Consider the following 22,999-nt stretch of genomic DNA (forward strand, 5'->3'; position numbering starts at 1 on the left):
CTAGCAAAACCCGGTTGGACACAGTATAATTACGGGGAATGTCTGACCTGGAAAAGGTGCAGAAAACAAGGGCGAATGGGACTGTTTGTACAGTGCCAATTCACAATGTAGAAGTTGATTTCTCTGTTGCTTACTGACTGTAATCATACAGGTTTAGTGTTTGGATTGTTTACCATTCTGTTTAGAAATTTGGAAGTAATGTGTAAAGTTTCATTTCTAAAGTAATTGCAGGTACTTTAGATTGCAATGTACTACTAAGTTAATTACCAAGTGAGTCGCTTTCATACATAGACGTGAAACCTAAATGCTTTGCTTTGTGTATGGAACTTATAAGAATGCACACTGCTTGATTTGATTTAATTTTGGATTGGGTTGCTAGATCTTACAAGAAGTGTCTGGCTGATCTATTAACTTTACTTAGGTATTTGATACTACACAATGATGGTTTATAATTTTAAGAAGGTACCAATATCTTAACTCGAAGCTTAGCTCACTATTCGAAAATGTCTTTGTGATTTCAAAGCTTTGTGTCATGTTGCCATAATTTGGGGACAGCATTGCCCTCCAGCCAATATTCATCACCAATTTTTCTGCTCAAAATCACCATCTGATTTCTCCACTTAATTCTAAATACTGTTAGCTTTAGCTGTAGATCAGTTCATTTGACTGGGTAGAAGGTTATTCTATTTTTTTAAAATAATGCAATATATTGCAGAACTATTCTAAATGTTAGGTAATATTGATGGTTTTAGTAGCAAAACTTCGAAGAGTATTACATCCTAGCAAAGCTAGATTTATTTTTAAAAAGTTTGCTTAATTCTCCTATGTCTGGGCTCCTCCATATAATGTAAGAAAATAATAGGTACGAAGGGAATCTCTGGTGCAGAGATTAAAATGAATGAGTCTTTTGCTAGTGTGAGCAATATATTTACTCAAGTGGGCTAATTGAATTTGAGAATTATTTATTTCAAAATTTCTGTTCGTGTTTCTAGCCTGCTGAAGACCTCAAAATATGGCTCAGTAGATTAATCCCTATATGTTCAAACTAGAATATGGTTGACCACTACTAATTTACTTTATGTTTCTTCTTTGCTGCTGCATATTTTAATTGATTATGTGTATGTTGTATATATGTATATACAAGGAGGAAATGGTTTATACTTTATTACAATGGGCACTCCGCCCTCTACAACCTTGCAAGCGGGAAGATGATAAAGATGGAATTTGACCTGCTGTGTGGACTTGCCATTGCCAGCATTGGTGCACAAGAAGGGCCATTTTACCTGTGCGATCCTGAGCAAACAGCGACTGTGTGCCAATTATGCCAGGAAGATGTCCTTATATATGGAGAGAAAGTGAGGAATGCAGGTGCTGGAGACAGACCCCACCACCAGGGATATATTCCCCTCCTCACCCCTCACAGCGTTCCTTATTTCCAGTCCCCCACCTTATCTCAGTACCAACCCCCGGTTTCAGTACCGCCCTCTTGACCAGCAATCTTCTTCCCGACCTCTCCGCCCCGACCCCCTCTCCAGCCTATCACCTTCACCCTCACCTCCTTCCACCTATCGTATTTCCAGCGCCCAACCCCCAAATCCCCTCCCCCTACATTTTATCTCAGCCCGCCTGGCACATCAGCCTCACTCCTGAAGAAGGGCTTATGCCCGATAATTCGATTCTCCTGCTCCTTGGATGCTGCTTGGCCTGCTGTGTTTTTCCTGCATCACATTTTTCAACTTATATACCGAGAGACTGAATGTTCCCAAGAATAACTATTGCAGTGGTCAACTGCATCAAAAAGATAGAACAGTTCATTTAAAGAACAAGTCGACATGGTCTTTAACTTGTAAAGGTTTTATTTGCCGGTTTGATTTCATTTGTACTATGGTCATCCCTGTTACGCCTTGTCCCCTTTCAGATAGGTCACGTAGTATAAGAGAAAAAGAGGCGATGTTATCCTTCAATAATAATTTGTTTCCAGAAACTCACAATAAAGTATTTGGAGAGGATGAAGTAGTTTGTGGTGCCCTACATCAACAAGATACTCCCTCACCCCCTTTATCCTTCCAAGTCCTAACACGGAGTTTTAAACTAGTTTGAAAGTATATGCAGGGTTATGGACTTCCTCGAATAAATTCGCAAAATGCTATCTAATTTGCTACAATGGTAATTGACGGGCGTGCTCTTATGTAAAAGTGCCCAAACGTATTCCTTGTGCTGTGATTAAATGCACCAGCCGTCACTGTTTAGCTGAATAACCTCGCATCTCATGCGTATGTCTTCAGGGGGAATGTGTCTCTGTTTCCACTGGTATGCAAACCCTTCGTGGGATAGATAATACACCCACTTCATTATGATCCCTCTAATCGCTCTAATATTTTCACAGTTATTGGATGGGTCGAACCATTCTGGAATGTCGACCACGTCTCTTATCAAGAGACCTCATTCAGTGAAATAATTTTCAGCCTTTACGTTCGGGACCAAATTGTGTTATAACGGATTACCCAGTTACTCCATGAAGTCACAAAGATAGGTCCACTTTTGATTGGAGACATCCCTCCATTATCTGTACTAAATATGGAAATTATTTTTTTCAGTTATACAAACCAGCTAACTACATTGTTCTGAGTAGAGCAAGTACTCCTTATGCTGTCGCTGTCAGAACACGATGGCCAACTTCTGTTCCCTGTCCAATTATCTGGCAACGAGACTTGAATTCCCCTGTTAAACCTTGAATATCTCCTGACATTTGTGCAGAATAGAAGAATCCACAGGTTCTATCAAAAGTAAAATTCACTCATTGGCATATGGAGCTCTTAATGTTCTTTCCATAGGAGGGTCTTCAGGAGTTATTTGTCAATTATTTAACTTATTGTATTTAACTCATTTATGGACTGACGAATTCGTGAAATGAGACAACTGCTGCCCTAATTTAATGACATGCTTTCAGAAGTGTGCCTATGTACCCAATAAAACCGTTATTCTCTCGATAGCATATTTGCAAAAGAATGTGGAGTTTGTGCTGTCGTCAAAGGAAGGGGAAGCATGGGGCCACTAATTTTATCGAAAACTTGACTAGACATGTAGATAGCATCTGCACTTTTATCAACAAAATGAACGAAAGTGCAGGATGGGAGATGTTTTTTGGTTTAATGTACAACTGGTTAATCAATATGGCTATGCACGCTGCTATTGTTTTACTTGGTCATTTTGTTACAATTGCTATTGTTAAGTGTATTATAGCTAAAACATTACTTTCTATTGACATCACTGGTTCCGTCCAGATAATGCTTCTTCTCTGCTTAGATAATGATGATGAGCAAGTATCATCGCCTGCCCTTGATTCCCCTTTTGCAGGAATAGGAAGTAATGCCGTCTTTCTCTGCCACTGAATTGGATTAATTTGATCTATACTTTAATGGTGTGGTCATAGAATAATGACCAGAGATTTAATGAGGATCCAATGTTTGAATTTAGGCTTTTTTCAGAAGCATCAATTAAATGTAGATTTTTATTAAGATCAAAATGGTTTTTCAGTTTTAAACAGCACAACAAAATCGTTGAAAGTCATGATTTTGCTCAGTGAATTTGAACTGATGTTTTGCTAAGTTGCTTGTATTTAGAGACAAGAGAAAACAATGGAGTTATCATAATATGAATCATAAGACTCTGATTTGGTATTCGAACTAACTTTGAACTGCTACCATGACAATACGATTCAAGTAATTGACATACCTTTTGCAGGGAATATTATTGGATTAGGCTGTCATCAATCATGTCATCATATTAATGTTCATTGGACTTTTCTTGCAATTAAGAACCCTTCCCCAGGCAATAGCATTGGATCACCCTGCTGTGAATCATGTCACCTTATTATATGATTGGTCTTCTCTTGTAATTCAGGCTATACTATCTCTTAAAAAGATATAAACAATGTATAATTTTCGAATGCAATTTCGCCCTTTTTTCAGGTACATGGGAGCTTTTAACCTCTGTCTTGCTGGACAAATCAGCGCCAGACTGCCTTAATTTATTAAACTGGGAACTTTGCTTTAAACATACCGTACTCCTAGCGATACTTTTGACCGATCTGGAGACAAGACGGTCTGCAAGGGGGTCTAGGTTTTCACTTGTACTTGAATCAATACCATTCTGAATGCTTTTCTATCAAATTTTGTAACTACACTCACATCCACCATTTCCCCAGGAAGTTCATTTCACACATTAACCACTCACCGTGGAAAACACTTGCCCCAGTGTCTTTTTTAATCTTCCTCCTCTCACCTTAAACATATACAACGTAATTTTGAAATTCCTCCTCCAAGGTAAAAGGAACCTATTGTTTTAATGATGTTAGAAACCTCCCTACATTTCCCATAACCTTCTTCACTCCAATGGCTAAATCTCAGCCTCTTTAGCCTCTTCTTAATGCCCTAAACCTCCATTCCTATCAACAGGCAGTGAAATACTTTCTTCCCTCTCTATAACTTAATAATACCTTGACAATTACAGGACAGGGTACTTCCACAGATGATGCCTCAGTGGGAGACACGAGAACAGATACAGAAGAAATTTCCGACCTTATATTTCCAAAGTCCTTCACCACTTCCTCTTTTGTAAAGATAACTATTCAGACAAAATCAATAATTTTCCCAAGGTCTCCAGACTCCATTTTTTTCTCACAGTAATAACTTATGTGAGACAGTCATTTACTGCCTCTCCCACCTCCTGTGGTTCAACACAAAGACGACACCTTCCACTTGAAACGGACCCTATTTGTTGTCTTGATTTTAATATACTTTTAAATATCTTTGGATTGTCCTAAACATTATTTGCCAAGGCTATCTCATATTCCCTCGTTGCCTGCATCATCCCATTCTTAGGAATGCTCCTGCACACTTTGTACTGTTCACGAAATTCATTCGAACCCAATTGTTTATATCTAATGATTCTCGTTTATTCTTATGTGACAAGCCTGTCATTGCTGTGATCAATCGTATTCTCTGAGAAACCCTAAAACGTCGGATCAACAAGTCTGCAAAGAACCTACGAAAGGCATCACACAAAGTCATCCATCTACCTGTAACTTCGCATTGCCCATTGTTCAACCACCTAATTTAGCCATTCCTAGACGCGATGGGTCATTTAGCATGGCTAATCCACAAAGCAGGCACGGCCTTGGGCTTTGGGAGCAAACCCTAGCAGAAATGGGGAAAATGTGCAATCTCCCCACAGAGTCATCAGAGACTGGAATTGAACGTAAGTGCCTGAGGGTGTGAGATAGCAGTGTTAATCACTGAGAAAACCATTGTAAACCTCCCCTGGATCACTTCAACACATTTTTAATTAGACACGTTGCCCAACATTACTCACAATATTCCAAATGTAGTTAAACTTTTATAGCAACAGTAGTGCACCTCAACTTGTTGTTTTCTAGATCTCTTGAAATACAGGCCAACATTGTGATTGCCTTCCTAACCACCAACTGAACTTGCATGTTAATCTTAATAGAATACTCAACTCGACTTCCCAAGACCCTTTGCACTCACAGTTCTAAAGCTTTTCCAGCTTCAAAAATAGTTTGTGTCTCTATTATTCCGACTATATGAGCTCACACTTTCCCTCATAGTATTCCTCAGTCTACTTCGTTTTTCAGGCTATCCAAGTCATTGTTCAGTCTTCCTCAGAATGACCAGTCCCTCCACCGATCATTGTAACATCTGGAAACGTAACAATAACACCTTCAATTCCTTCGAACAATCTTTCATGCATAACGTGAATAGTTGTGGTACCAACTCTGACCCCGGCTAAGCTCCACTAACCCCCGCCTTCCATCCTTAGGAAGACTAGTTTATCCAGCTCTCTCTCCTCTGCCAATCACCCAAATCTCACTCCATGCCAGTACCTGACCCATAACACGATGGACTCTCATTCAGCCGCTTCCCATGCTGCACCTTACCTAATGCCTTCCGTTAATTCAAAAACATGACATTCACTGGCTCTCCTTTGTCTAACTTGCTCATAATCACCTCAAACAATTCAAACAAATTTGACTGATATTATGTCCACTTAATGAAGTTGTGCTGACACTTCAAATACTCTGTGATCACATCCTCGCAATGATCTGCCACACTCTGTTGACGAAAAGTTCATTTATTTTCATTTTATCTTATTAAAGCTTTGATTTCAGTCCTGTATGTAATGAACAGCAAATTCCAAACTGCTCAGCATGTCAATCAGTGAATCAATTCCTTTCCTCACATTGAGCGAGTTAACGGCCTGTACCCAGTGGGAGATCTCTGCTCTGCTCTCTCAGCAAATCGAAGAGTGAGCTGACTGTTTATTTCTCACATGTAGCAGGTGAATGCTTTTTCTCAAGCGTCAACTTGCTGGTATACTGAGAGTTGCAACGACCGCCTGAGTCCAGTCCCACAATGAAATTATCTGAGAGTTCTCCCAGCATGCGAACATGTTGATGACGAAACAGTCCCCAGGATTCCCACAGTCTGAGCATTTAGAAGACCTCTCCTCAGTGTGTTCACGTTGATGACAATTCAGTATCCACGAAACTATGCAGCACTTCCGGCAGTCTTCGCAATATAAAAGTGAAATACTCTGCAGTGTGAACTTGCTGGATTCTCAGCAGGTTGGATGACCAAGTGAGCTACCTCCCCAACAAGAAACACTATCACACTCACTCCCCAGCACACTATCCTAACAGCACCAGACCTCCTTCATACACTTCCCTGCGCACTCCCTTGCCTACTTATACAAACCGCCACGCTCACCCATTTGCACATTCCCACACTATCACGCTGAGTCCCAAACACAGTCCTCCAATGGCAGTTGCACTTCCGCACACACTCTCGAAACATCACGCTCACTCACCCACAAACATCCCCACTGTGGCAGACACTTCCCAGCACACTCCCTAACCGTGACACCCAAGTCGATTGCTATGCTTGGTCAACCACACACTGCTTCACCGTTCTGCTTCCTTCCTGTTCGCTCCCCAATGTCATGCACACTGCATCTCACACTTCACAACAGACACCCTCACTCCCTACCAACATGCACACACTCCTGCTCACTCTCCTGTCACCCTCACTCTGTCGCCCTCTCACTCACTCTCACACTCACTACCCTCACACACTCACATCACCATTATAACTCGCACATATTCACTCACCATCAAAGTCACGACACGCACCCTCCCCCGCCGCCACGTTAACTACACTGCAAATTCCCATACCATCTTTCTCACTCTTCCACACACTCTCCCAGCATAACAATCACTCTGCTGCACACTCACCCACTGTTAATATCAGTCATCTGCACGCTCTCGCATTTTCAAGTTCACAACCATGCTCACACCCACAAAATCACAGTGGTATCCCCACACACACCCAAGCCGTCACGTTCGTTCCCCCGCACATTCAACCATCATCCTTCTTATTACCCCGGGCAATCCCACACCTTCCTAATTACTCCTATGCATACTCCCCACCATCGTGTGCACTCCCATTCTCAGCTCGACCATCAGGCCCACTCACCTTGTCCTCCCACAACACAAAGCTTACTCCACAACACACTTCTCCAGACAATACAACGCTGTCACACTTATGCCCACAGACTTTCCCTCATTGCGATAGTTACCCCCACACACGTCCACACCGGCATACTCACTACCCTGCCCTCTTTCACACCATCAATCTCATACCATCAAAATCACGCCCTCTCATCCTTCCCCACAGCGATGCTCACTCCCTCACACACTTGCCCACTGTTGTGTTCACGCTCCCACGCTTGCTTGCAGAATCACACGCAGAGTGCCACCCTCGCGGAACATAACTCTCACTCGCTGTCCCATAGCCCCTCACACTCAGCTAGCATGACCATCAGTCTCTTGCACTCATCTCCACCCACTATCCCACCATAACAATCACACCAGAACCCACACCCCACCATTTAGCTCCCTCTCCGACACTTGCCCATAACGCCATGAACACTCCCTCACAGATTACACTTGCATCGCGCGCACTTCCACACGCACTCCTACACCATCCCACTCTCTATCCAGCACACTGCCCAACCATTGTGCTTACTCGACCTAACAATACTCCAGCATCACGCCACTACCCCACACACAGCATCCTGAATCTACCTTCGCCTCACACTCCACTCCTCACTGTCCACTCACGCCCTCGTATGTTCTCCCACGCATTCACCCCACACTCACTCCACCATCATACACAATCCCCATCGCACTCCAACACTGTCCCCTACACTCTGCCTCATACATCATCAATGCCAATCTCATTCTTTCACACACACACCGTGCACTCCACAATAAACTCCATCACCGTCATGCCCTTTCCCTCACATGCTGTCACACCGTCACAATTATTCGCCCATATTCTCTCCAACTTCACACTCACTTCCCTTCACTCTCCCCATCCAATAATATCAATTGCTGCACAATCATCCACCGTCACGCTCACTCTCCCAGACACTCCCACACCATCACAATCACTTCCTCATGCATTCATATACAGTCAGGCATATTCCTCCAGAAACTCCCCCGCCATCCATCTCACTCCCACGCCGTCAGCCGCACTCTACCACACACTCGCAAAGCAATCACGCATGCTCCCTACACACTTTGGCAAAATCATCCTCCATTTTTGTACACTCTTCCACCTTCATGCTCAATCGCTGTACATTCGCCCACCATCATACAGATTCCCTGCACTCTCCCATCCTGTCGACCTCACACTCTTGCACCATCCCTGACAGTACCATTCACTCTCCAGCACTCTCCCACATCGTCACAGACACTGCTCCACACACTGCACCAGCGTCACTCCCAATTCCCCGCAAACTTACCCACCATAATGCTGAATATCACGCACATTCCCACCTTGCCACCATCGTCTCTTGGCTGGCACCTAACTTCAATTTTACTCACCTGCACGCACACCAACCATCAGACTCAGTACCCTGCACACGCCCCTACTGTAAATTTCATTCACCTGCACACTCTCAAACCATCACACTCAGTCCCCTGCACAGACCCTCACCTTTACGTTCGCTCCTCCGTACTCTTCCTCACCATAATGGTCAATGTCCCAGTTACACAAAACCCTCTTGTACAATGCCTTGCATTTTCCCCACTGTCATTCTCGCTCTCGACTGTGTCCCACACTACCCCGCTCACTCGCCCAACATCATTGTCAGTCTGCTGCACACTCCCCACCCTCACACTAACTCTCCACACACTCCCCCACCGTCATGCATTCTCCCCTGCACACTACCCCTCCAACAACCTCACTCCAAAGCACACCACCTCACCCTAACTCTCACTCCCAGCCACACTCTAGCACCGTCACCTTCATTCCACTGCACATGCCGTCACCATCACGTTCATTCTCTGCACACCCCCACATTCTCATGTGCACTCTCGTGCACAGTGTCCCACCATTACAATTACTACCTAGCCCTCTCCTGCACCGCTACTCTCACTCCCTTGCACACACCTGCACCATCACTCACGCTCCCACATCACTCTCCACGGCTATGTTTTCTCCCCCACCCACTCCTCACCCTCACTCTGCACGCACACTACAACGGTCGCACACGTTGCTCCGCACACTACCCCACCATTAACTTTGCTCCAATGTATCCTCCCTCATCTCAACCGTCACCACCCTGCACACTCCAACACCATTACACTCACTCGGCCACAGACATCCCTTCATCATCAGTCCCCCCACATCGCGCACTCTTCCACCATCATGCACACTAACTTACCCTGTCCCCCACTGCCACTTTAACTTCTTTGCACACTTTGGCACCAACATACTCTGCCATAGCAACCTTCTCACTCCAACACCATCGGTCTCACTCTCCTGCACACTCTCCAACGTCATCCTCACTCCCGTGCACATTCCCCCAACATCATGGTCACTCACATCTGCGCTCCCACTCCATTCCACTCAGTCTCCCACGCACTTCTCCTGCATGCAAACGACCGTCCACTCTCCCAGCATCACATTCAATGCCCTGCAAACTCTGCCCAATGTCACGCTCACTCCCTCACACTTCACCACCATCTCCACAATTTGCCGCACGCTTTCCCACTTTCACCATCATTTCCTCACATTCTCCACCACACACTCCCTCAGGCACTCATCCCAGCTTCACACTCATAGTCCCTCACACTTCAATAAAATACCATGTACTCGGCCGCACACTCCAAGACTGTCACATTGATTCCCTCCTACACGCACCCGCAACTCTACCACCGTAAACCTCACTCACTCATACACAACTTGCACACACCCCACAGACACCACCACACACACATCCCCACCTTCATTCTCTCTCTGGAACGAACTCTGCCAACGTCAAGTTCACTCCGCTGCCCACTCCTATGCCATCACGTCAACTCATTCGCACACTCCCACACTATAAACCTGACTCCCCTGCTCAGTCCACAACCACCATGCACACTCCCCCATTCACTTTCCACCAACTTTCACAATGCCCCGTGCACATTCCGACAATCATGCTGACTCCCTGAACACTTTGGACTGTCACACTCACTGCCCCGTTTACTTCTTCACGATCACACCAACTCCCCCTTCACTTTCCACCAAATTCACACTCACCAGCTTACCAGCCAGGTTACACACGCTCTCCCACACACACCCATACAGTTCACTCACCGCACAGAAGACAACTATCACACTCTCCCTCCCTTTCCTCTCCCTCAGGATTCTCCACACAAACCTGCAACCTCTCCAACTGTCATGCTCACTCTGCCACACAATCCTGCATGGGCATGGTCACCCCCCCCCGCACAATCCACACCATTACTGTCAATGACCCTCTCAGTTTACCAGTGTTACACTCACTCGCCGCAGTCTCCCACAAAATTGCAGTCAATGCCCAGCACGCTCCCATACCGTCGAGCTCACTCACCTGCACACAATCGCGCACACCTCACCACCACCACGTTTACTCGCCCGTGCACTCCTGCAATGTAGCACTCACTCGCCCCAAACATATCTCACATGGTTACGCTCACTCACTCAACACTGACACGCCAAGTGTGCTGTGAATTCTCCCAATGTATCCCTCACTCCCTTACACCCTGCACTGCGCATTGCCCCACTGTCACTATCACTGCCTCTCACACCCCCTCAAACGCCCACATTGTCCCGCACACACCCCTGCACACTTCCCAACACCTGACCTCACTCAATTGTTTTCTCATTCGCCAAAGCACTCACTGCACACTCCAATGGAGTCATACTCACTCCTCCGCACATGCCCTCACAATACGTCCACATCCTCCCATAAATTTGCCCACTGTTATTCTCACTCCCACGCATCCTGTCCCAGGATCACGCTCTATGACCTGCACACTTCCGTCACGATCACTCTCAAAACACAATCACAACACAGAAAACCCCGCCAACCTCACATTCACTCGCCTGCACACAACCCTGCTCACTCTCCCACAATCACGTTCACCGCATGACACACACTACTGCCATCCTACTCCCTCTCCTGCACACTCCACAATTTTCAAACACACTCCCTCATACACAACGCAGCACAATGTTCACTCCCACACACAATCCCACACCATCCTAATCATGCTCCTACACTCTCTCCCACCATCACGCTCACTCACTCACACACCCCATCATCGTCACATTGACCAAAGTGACACTCACTCCATTGTCATGCTCCTCCCCCTCACGACTCAGTACGATTTCGCGGACTCTGCCGCACATTCGACCAGCTTTACTCTCATTCCCTCACACACTCATCTACACATTCCTTCCGTCTCAGTCTCTCGCACGCAAGCTCATCAGTGCACTCTCTCACATACTCCCTCACCGTCATGTTCTCCCTCCTACACACTCTCACGTCAACGCACACTGTCGTCCACAGACAATCCTACCTCACACTAATGTCCCTGTGTATTCACTGCCCCACCATCACACTCACTTCATACCAATCGAGGCACTCTCATTTAACATCACGTTCACTCCTCTGCACACTTCCCCCATCTTCACAATAATGCCACCTGAAAACGCCCACAGCGTCATTGTCATCATGTGCATACACCACACTGTTTCACTAAATACACTGCACATGCCCATATCATTGTACGCACTCCATCGCACATTACCCCACCGTCAAAATCACTACCCCAAACATACCCCCATACGCCCATTTCACTTCCCTGCACACTCACCCACCATCACACACACTCATCCGCACACAATCCCACCGTCAAGGTCACTTGCCTTGACACTCCCACGCCATTGCATTCACTTCCTTATTCTCTCCATAACCCATTCATACTGTGCTGTCCTCTCATCCACTATCCACTCTCCACAACCCATTTATACTCTGCTGCTTACTCCCCCACCAATATGCTCACTGCATAAAGACAATAAGATACCAGGTTTACGTTCCCACTCACTCACACATGATAGTGCAAACTCCGAACTCATTCACTGACGAGCTCATTCACTTCACACCCACACCCCTATGGTCCTGCTCGTTCTACCCCACAGTTGCCCACCGTCACGATCTCTCCTCTGCCCTCTCTGACAGTATCCCGCTCACTGTCCTGCACACTCTTCCACCATCATGCTGTCTCTGTCACACATTCGGATGTGTCACTCCCCACTTAATTCCCCACCATCACGCTCACCCCACCGCACATTCCCTCGCCATCATACCCCCTACCCCACAACTTGCACACTATCACACCAACTCCACTGCACACCCCCCACCACGATGCACACACCGCTGCACATTACCCCATTGTCAATGTCGCTCCGGCACACTTATGCACAGACCCTCACACACATACTGAGAGCATCAAAGACTTTTTTTGGCAGTATTCACACTGGGAAAAAGACAATGCCGTCGTGCCCATTTCTTTGATACCGGTTACTGGATCAAATGAGACTGAGGTTTACAAGGAGGAAGTCTTAGCCATTCATGAATGTGTGAAAGTCTTTCGTCCCCTAGGCTGGATGGGATTTATCGAGAATTCTCTGGCAACCGCGGTGGGGGTGGGGGGACGCATTGTAGAGCGGTTGGGTTTGTTATTTATGTCGTCATTGTCTTCAGGAATACTGCCAGAAGACTGGAGGTTAGCAAATGTTGCTCCCTTGTTCAAGAAGGAGAGTAGAGACATCGCTGATAATAGTAGACTAGTTAGCCATTTTATCGGTTCCGGGTAATGCGTCGGAAAAGTTTACAAGATATAGAATTTAAATCATGTGGGAAGGAATAAGAATGATTAGTGACAGTCAACATTGTTATGTCAACGGTAGTTCCTGCCTCACAAACCTTATTCAGATCATTGAGAATGTGAACAAACAGGTGGCTGAGGATAAAGAGGTTGTTGTGATGCATATGGATTTCAGTAAGTCGTTTGATAAGGTCCCCCCATGTATGCTATTGCACAAATTTAGGAGTCATCGGATTGAGGGGACTCAGCGGTGAAAATCAGAAATTGGTTAGCTGACAGAAAAAAGAGAGCGGTGGTTGATGGGGAATGTTCATTCTGGCGTGTAGTTACGAGTCGTGTACCGAAACGATCTGTTTTGGGTGTACTGCTGCTTGTCTTTTTTTATACAAGGTCTGGATGAGCGTGGAGAAGGATGAGTGAGTAAAATTGCGGATGACACTGGGGTTGGCAGAGTTGTGGATAGTTCTGAAGGATGTTATAAGTCACAGAGGAACGTAGATAAAGTGCTGAAGTGGGCTGAGAGGTGGCAAACGGGTTTTAATTAGGAAAAGTGTGAAATGCTTCACTTTGGAAGGAGTTACAGGAATGCAGAACACAGAGAGAATGGTCAGATTCTTGGTTGTATAGATGAGCAGAGATCTCGGTATCCATGTACACAGATCACTGCAAGTTTCAACACAGCTTGGCAACTTTGTTAAGAAGTCATAAGGTGTGTTAGCTTTTATGAATAGAGGGATTGAGTTTCAGAGCCATGAGGTCATGCTGCAGCTGTACTAAACTCTGGTGCAGCTGCAGTTGTACATTGCGGAAATGTGTGGTCAACGAAGTTTGGGAATGTTGTGGAAGCTTTGGAAAGGTTTCAGAGCAGATTTACTCGGATATTTCCTGCTATAGAGAGAATGTCATATGGAGAAGGCCTGAAGACCTTGAGGCTGTTTCGTTAGAGCAAAGGAAGTTGAGAGGTGACTTTACGAGATATACAAGATAATCCGAAAGTTAAGTATGGTGGGCAGAGTTTTTTTCTATGGATGGTAATAGCAAGCACGAGGGTACATTGCTTTAAACTGAGGGGTGATGGATAGAGCACAGATATCAGAGGTACTTCCTTCATTCAAAGAATAGTAGGGGCGAGAAACAGCCTGCCTGCAACAATAGTAGACTCGCCAAATTTAAGGCCACTTTAACGGTAATTGGATAAACATATGGATGAACATGGAGTAGTGTCGTTTGGATAGGTTTCAGATTAGCTTCACATTTCGAGCAAAGTCGAGAGACAAATAACCTGTCCTATACTTTTTTGTTCTATGGTGTATCACATTTACTCAGCCACACAGTACAATCCCATTAAACGTAATCCTCTGGACACTCCCACACCTGAAGTCTCAAACCCCGCATACTCACCCACTGTCACACGTATTCGCCCAAACATTACACCACCACACGCAATTCCCTGCACTTCACCAGCATCACATTGATTTCCCTGCTCCCTCTCCCACAGTCATGTATATGGCTCCGCTCACCACCACCCCCTCTGATCATGCATACTCCCCCACTAACTTCCCCATCATCATGCACACTCCCTGGCACACTCACCGACCTTGAGAAATGCTCCAGTGCTCACACTCCCCAGGACACTCATTCTCTCATTCACATCCACATCATCAATAAAAATATCCCTCATACTGTCTCACCATCAGACTCACTCACCCACTATCACCCACACTCCCCTGTACACTCCGCTCCATCATACTCAGTCTCTGGCAAACGGCCCTACCATCACCCTGGCTACCACACATACTTCTGCTACATCAGGTTCACTGCCCTGCACATTTTCACACCGTTTTGCACAGACCCCATTTTTTCACACGCCACTACAGTTACTCTCAATCGTCCCTACATTCCCCCACAGACACGCTGATTCCCTCTCACGGTACCTCTCCATCACGCTCACTATTCTGACACTCCCCCACCGTCACACTCACTCTCCCTGGAAACTCTCCCAGGAGACACTCACAACTTCACCCATACCCACCATCACACACATTCCCATCCCGTCACCCCATTGTCATGCTCATGCTGTTGCGCTTGTCGACACCGTCACGCTCACCCTCGGTGCACACAACCAGCCATCAGGCTTAAACTCCTGCACACGTACACACCGTCATGTTCACTCATTGCTCACTCCACCAGTGTCACTCTCACTACCTCCAAACTCCACCATCATCACACTCAGTCTCCCCGCAAACTAACACACTCACACACTCAGTAACCGCACACTACTCCACCGTCACACTCACTTCCTCACACAATGCCCCACATTCCCCAGCACAAGACACCACCATCACATTAACTCCACCGAACACACCTTAACCACAGCCCCAAACCCTCCCATACTTCTATACCATGAAACGCACTCCCCTGTACACTCTCCCATCGTCATTCTCACTCCCCCAAATCTAGTACAACGTCATACACACTCCTCCACACACTCCTCTCCCGTTACGCTCACATCTTGCAATCGCCATGCTCAATGCCCCAAGCAATCTTTCACCATCTAGCTCACTCATCCGCACACACTGCTACCATCCTGCTGTCAGAGCTGTATTGTGTATTCGCGTGTACACTCCCAGACCATCACAGCCACTTCCACGCACAATCACCCACTTTCATGCTCAATCCCCTGCACGTTCGCTCAATGTCAATGTCTCACACCCCCACTGTCACACTAACTAAGCAGCACAGTCGCCCACTGGCACGCCAACACCCCTGCACACTCACCCACTCTCACACCAATACTCCCGGTACACGATATCACCAACACTCTCACTCAGCCGCAAACTACCCTCCATCCCGTCACTCCAGTGCACACTCCTTCACCATTATGCGAACTGCCCCGCAACCTCCCCACTGTCATACTTAGTTCCGCCCTTAATTCCTTTACATTCAGAAATACTTACCCGATCAATCCTCCACCATCACGCTCACTGCTCTGTACAATCTCACACCGTCACGCACACTCCCTCCTTCACTACCCCTTCATGAAGCACACATCGTCGCTAACTTTGCCACTATTATGCTCACGGCCCTGCACACTCACTCATATTCAGCACACTTCTGCACTTTCTCCCGCACCGTCTCATTCAATCCCCCATCAAATCCCCACCATCCTACCAGTGCAGGAGAAAGTGAGGACTGCAGATGCTGGAGACCAGAGATGAACTATGTGGTGCTGGAAAAACACAGCAGGCCAGGCAGCATTCGAGGAGCAGGAGAATCGTCGTTTTGGGCATAAGCCCTTCTTCAGAAATTCTCACTGAGATCCTTGTACAGGGAGGAGGACAGCTTCTTCAAGGTAGGCATCCTTGCAAGAGGATTCGCAGTAGGTTAAGATCAACTAGGAGAAAGAGAGGACTGCAGATTCTGGAGACCATAAATGAAAAATGTGGTGCTGGAAAAACACCGCAGGCCACGCAGCATCCGAGGAGTAGGAGAATCGACTTTTCGGGCATAAGCCCTTCTTCAGGAAGAAGGGCTTATACCCGAGATGTCGATTCTACTGCTCCTCGAATGCTGCCTCGCCTGCTGATTCATACAAGTGCACCCAATCAATACCCCATCACCATGCTCACTCCTCTGCACACTCCAACACTGTTACATTCACACCCCGCTCATTTCCGTAAGATCACTCACATTCCACGCTCACTTACCCACCATCACGCTAACTCCTCCACACAATCCCTCACCATGATACTCATCCCCAGCACTCTCTGCCACTGTCTTGCTCATTCCCAACCATCATGCTGACTCTCCCACACACTGCCGCACTGTCAGTCTGTCTCCCTGGACACGCATCCACCCTCAGGCCTGCTTCCCCACAAACTCTATCACATCATGCTAACACAATTTCACACTCCCTTGCCGTCTTACCCACTCGGCCTCACACTACCCCAACGTCACTCTCCTTTCCATACCCACTACTCCACCGACACACGCATCATCCTGCTCACTGTCCCTCCATCCATTTCAATACCTACTACACTCACTGACCTGAGCACTAGCCAGCAAACCCCTCCTCAGTGAATCCTCTAGAAATTGCCTTTGACCAATCCATACACAATCCCTTGTTGTCCCAACCTCACTGCTTCACCCTTGCCACAGCCTATGGTTCCATTCATACATTTATCCCCTTGTAACGTTCAGTGTTCTCACACCCACTGAGTTCCCTCTGAATGGCATTTGGCCCAACCCCATACTTTTACCAAGCAACGAACTGATCCTCCACAACATTTCCTCTGTTACGCGATCAGCGACTAATTATCCACAGCACCACCAAACCCTGTCTCTGTTTCCTTGCAACGGAAGTTGTGAGAGGATTCGAAGAAGTGAGGTTTGGAAAGAGAAATATTGGGAGATAGGGAGTGCATGACCGAGAGAGAACATGGATAGAAACCGACAAAGCGAATGAGTTGAATTCTGCCGAAGGCCAGGTCGAACTTAGTGACCCAGAGTTGAAAGCACAGATGGAGAGACTTAAATCTCTCACGAGAGATCGGCCCCGTTATCCTTACCTTCCCTGAGGTCCAGGACTTGGGGGATGAGTCAATCTCTCTCAAGCTCAGCTTCTTCAATACAAACAAAAATAAAAATATAGTTCACTTTGCTGCTTGGAGCATTTTATTAACCACGTTTATTGTTAACAAATTGAAATGATCCATACAGATAATGGGATGCTGCTTTGCTTACTGAGCCTCGAGTTGTGAGCTGTTGAAATGTTTCCCTATAACTCTCTGCGGGATAAGCATGATCCTCAATCGTTTACAACAGTAACAGGTTGTTTCATTGCTGAAACAATTAACTGAGTCGAGAAAGCCCTTAATGTATTGATTATTGAATAAATGTAATAGATTTTTGAATTTGGGCAAACGGATATTTAAACACATTTTTCAGCTGCTTTCTGAACTTTTTCTGGGTTACAGCATAAATCACGGTGTTTGTGCAGCAACTGAGGAGCTGCAGTATGAAACCCAATTCCTTCACATAGGTATGTAGAAACATAGCCTTAAACCCAATATCATCCATCCGATACCATATAGAATACACCATTAACGTTGACCATAACAGGATGAAATTGGCCGAGATCACAAACAGTAAAACGATAGATTTTTGTCGATTTCTCATTTCTGTGTCACACTGAGCGTTCGCATTATTGTGAGCCCGGAGTCTCCTGCGGGCTCTGCTGGTCACCAAAATGTGTCTGACGGTGAAAATATTGAGCAGCAAAATCAGAAGAAATGGGATGGCCGGGGTTACAATGTGGTGGAGGAACTCGATTGCAATCCAGACTCGGGAGTAACGGATATCCTTTATTACATCACAAAACCAGGGGGCGTTCTCCAGCCAATACTTAGCTGTGAACATAAAGTACCAGAAAATGTTCTTTAAACAGCTCAGCACAGTCACTGTTCCGAGGACCACAGCCGCCGTTTTCTCACTGCAATATTTAGTTTTCAGCTTCTGGCAACAAATGGCTATGAATCGATCAAAGGTAAAACTGACAGTGAACCACACAGAACAGTCAATGGCTGCATAAAGCAGGACAGCGTGGATATTACACACGGGGATAGAATACATGAAATAAAACTGTTCATAATAAACAACAGGAATGTGTCTTAATATCAAGTCGAGAATAATGACCAGTAGATCTGCCATTGCCATGGCAACCAGGTAATAGCTGACACACGGAGACAATCCACAATCTTTAGAAAGCAGGACGTAGATCGTCACTATGTTAACTGTGAGGATGGAAAAATATATATATATCAGTCTTGATACAAATTATGCATTTGTTTGAGGACCCATTGACGTTTTCGAATGTGTCAATGCGTTCCAAAATGCATTAAAACAATTGGAGCTGAAATGACAAATTGGCAGGTCTGAATAAAGAGAAAATTGTGTCATAAAACGCAAGCCACCTTCCCTCACCAAGCACACGGAGACACATCGATATTAACAGATGTTTTCTCGAACATTCCCACACACTCTAACACTGGGGAGTTTAAATACGGAGGGTGAAAACTTTGCCATCCGGAAGGTTTCTCACCCAGTTCCTAAAGGACAACCCCAGATTGGAAATTCCTGTCTTTTCGTATAAATTGTAATCGATCCTCTGTCATGTAGAAATACGAATGCAGGGAAAATGTATTAACCCCTTTAAATGACCGAACTGTACCTGCTTTAATTGGAAAAGGATATCTCCCCTCAGTGTCTAATCTTTTGTTTGAATCACTGACGTGCGGTCGTTCATAAATACTGTCATTGAAAGAATATTCCTGGGAATGTCAGTTAAGGATGTTTTGGAAAATGTTCGTGATAGAATTTTCCAGAGAATGTTAGTCATATAATGCTCCGGCAAAATCATATATAGATTCTTTCACTAAATGTCAGTTGTAGCATGTTCTGGAGAATGTCAGTAATATAATGTTCTGGTGTGTGTCAGTTGTAGAGTGCTCCGGGGAATGTCGGGTACGGAATGTTCCTGACAATGTTAGTGATAGAATCTTCCAAAGAATGTCGGTTACAGAATGTTTAGGGGAATGTCAGTTGTAGAATTCTTTGGAATGTCAGGTCCAGAAGGTAATAGTGTCATTAATATCAACATAACAAAGGCCCTTCTGCAGATTAAGTTTAGTGAGACTCACTCAGCCTCATGGTGGGAATCTCCCCCAAAACCCAACTTGCACTTTACTACAAAAGCAATACGGTGAAGACAATATCTCGATCCTTTGATGAAAAATCCACTTTTACAATCATGCACATTCCATTCCTTATTCCAAGATCTCCCCCACCTCCTTTTAATTTTTGTATTACGCTCCAAAATATGAAATGTTCCAGATGTTCAGCTTCCAAAATCAGACATCCTGCAGTCAAATCTATCCAATGCCATGAAATCATATGATTTTCGCCTCACGGTATGCAGTGAATTCCTTGATCTATTTTAAGGATACAACACGCATTTTGATAGAGCCCCTTTCGTTCAGTTGTTTTACCCAAAATTCCATGCGTCATTCTTGCCTTGATTCCTCATAATGACCAGTCAGGAAAAAGTCTGAAACTCTTCTGCTTACAGAATCAGTACTGATGGGAAATATTTCATGAAGCCCCATCACCTTTCCTGGGTAGATCCCGTCCCGCTGATAGGACAGATGCACCACTGGGTACACCGTGGTATGCATTCAGGAGCTGAGTTACCTTGGAATTGCCGAACATTGATCCCAGAAGTAGAGAAATCTCGTGGTAGCATTTCTAGGAAATCTCCTGATGATGGTCATCCACTGTCCTCCACACCAGCCTTCGTTGATCAATAAGTCCCTGTCGATGGTGAAAATAAATCAGATGAAGCGCTGAGGGTGGCAATGACATAGAGCCTACTCTGCGTCTAGGACTTCAATGTTGATCACCAAAAGGGTCTCCAAAAGCACAACACTGACTGAGCAGAGCGAGGACAGAAACAGACAACCGCCAGACTGTGGGAAGTGATGGATGAACCAACAAGAGCGAAACCTTCACACCAAACTACTTGTCACAGATGGATCTGCCCCATATATTATCTGTAGGAGCAGCCAGCACATGGTCCAGGCGCTGTGAATTTCTCAGCCTCATACTGAAGATACTGCCCACTCTGTTATCTGGCACGAAGTCCTGCGAAGTTGGACAGACTTCCAAAGGACCGAGCAAATGGAAACTAAGCATCCCTGAGGCACTGTGGGCTATGAGCAGCTTCAAAGTCAATGTCCTTGCCTCCATCATAAAGTCAGAAGTGAGCTGTTCACTGATGGTACTAAAACGTTCAGCAACACTCACATCTACACTGAAGCAGACCATTCAGCCCATCAAAAGTTTTAAACAACAACAGAATGAGACCATTTAACCATTCGAGGCTTTTACTCAGCAACTGGAGCCGAGCTCATAATCCCTCATGTCTGTCACATAGAAAATGTAACGAAATATTTAGAATTTCAAACCTGATACATAGGTGGACTGGTTACAGAATTGGAAGACTGGATAAAATTGACAAATTAGTGTCTATGAGTTTAACAGACATTAACAACTACAGTGACACAGTGATCAGTGCCGGGTCCACAACTATTTGCAAACTTTCCCGATGGTTTTGATAAATGGAAGAAATGCATTCTAATTTAATATTTCAGTGATGCTCATATAGTCAGGAAATGAAGTTGTGAACAGGCCATGGAGAGTCTGTAATTCGATAAGCAATAGGGATTTGGGAGATGGGATATAACGTAGTTCATTGTATACCTTTGGATATTTCAGGAAAAATCAAAGGCTGAATATTATATCAACGGAAAACAATTACGTGACTTCATAATACAGAGTCGACGGGAACGTTCACTCTGAACAGTTCAGATATTAGAAGTTTTGTTTCATCTGCCTGATGGTCACTTCCGTGATGTTCCCACTGGCATAATTGCTCTCAGTGCACACGGGATATTTTATGTGGTTCGTTGGTGGTGGGGTAATGTGGGGAGGGGGCAGTGTGTACTGGACCGTTTATCAAGGCCTTTAACCGAGATGCCATTCTTCTTTTCGTTGGTGAGACCCTAAGACGATGGGACATGGGTATTCACCAATATGAAGTACTGTACATGGTCACATTGTAACGTCAGTGGAATGAGACCGAAGTTCAAATCACAAGAAAGAGAACATTAAATAAAGACAGTTCTGTATTCGATGAAATGCGTTGTTATACCACATTCTCAATTCACCGCCCAGAACCAATCGAAACACCATGAACCCAAGCGAGGTATCCTTTTAGCATGGAGCACTGTGTAGACCTTCCTCTGCTCTGTCTAATCAAACAACCTGCCCAGAGGCGAACATTGTATCGACCACAGCACTGCAATCATCTATAAACCCGGATGAGATATCTGTTCAGAACGGGAGCAGTTCAGACCGCAGCACTAGAATATTTTTCCATACCTTTCTGAGTGAAGCACTCTCCGAAGGATTGAGATGAATTTGGATACGCTTTTTCTTACTGTTAATGTGTTTTGATGTACTATTCAACATTATACCGGGAATGAATTGTAAATATTTAGTTTGATTCATGCACATCCTCTACACATTTCTGAACAGTATTAGTATGTAGCATGACCAATTCACCTAAACTGCACATCTTTGGATTTTTGGAGAAACTGGAGCACCTGGATGAAATCCACGCAGACGTCGAGAGCATGCGCATTCACCACACGGACAATCGCCCGTGGCTCGAATCAAAACCGGTCAGCGGCGCTATGAGATAGCACTACCAAGAACTGAGGTTCCTTGCTGCCTGCACCTTGGACCTAACATGGTGCAATAAGTGAGGACATTAGAAACTTTTCACTGGACTCATCAAATTGCACAGGCAACCAAACTAATTGAATTCAAATGTGAGACAGTCACTGTGTTGATGCCTTTTCCAAACAGCGCTTCTGCTTGGCGTGGAGCAGCCATCAGAGGCTGTTGTAACATCACATTAAACAAAAGTGAGTGAGACAGAAAGAGAGGAAAAGAGAGTGAAACGGGACATTTTCATCCCTGCTTCAACGAATTCACTCCCAAAACGACAGAATCTCGAATGTTCAGAGATACAGATGCAAACTGATACAATAAAGCACACACACAAAGACGCAGGAAAACGCAGAAACAAACGCA

The sequence above is a fragment of the Chiloscyllium punctatum genome, chromosome 35 (genome assembly GCF_047496795.1).
Source record: "Chiloscyllium punctatum isolate Juve2018m chromosome 35, sChiPun1.3, whole genome shotgun sequence".
Taxonomy (NCBI): Eukaryota; Metazoa; Chordata; class Chondrichthyes; order Orectolobiformes; family Hemiscylliidae; genus Chiloscyllium; species Chiloscyllium punctatum.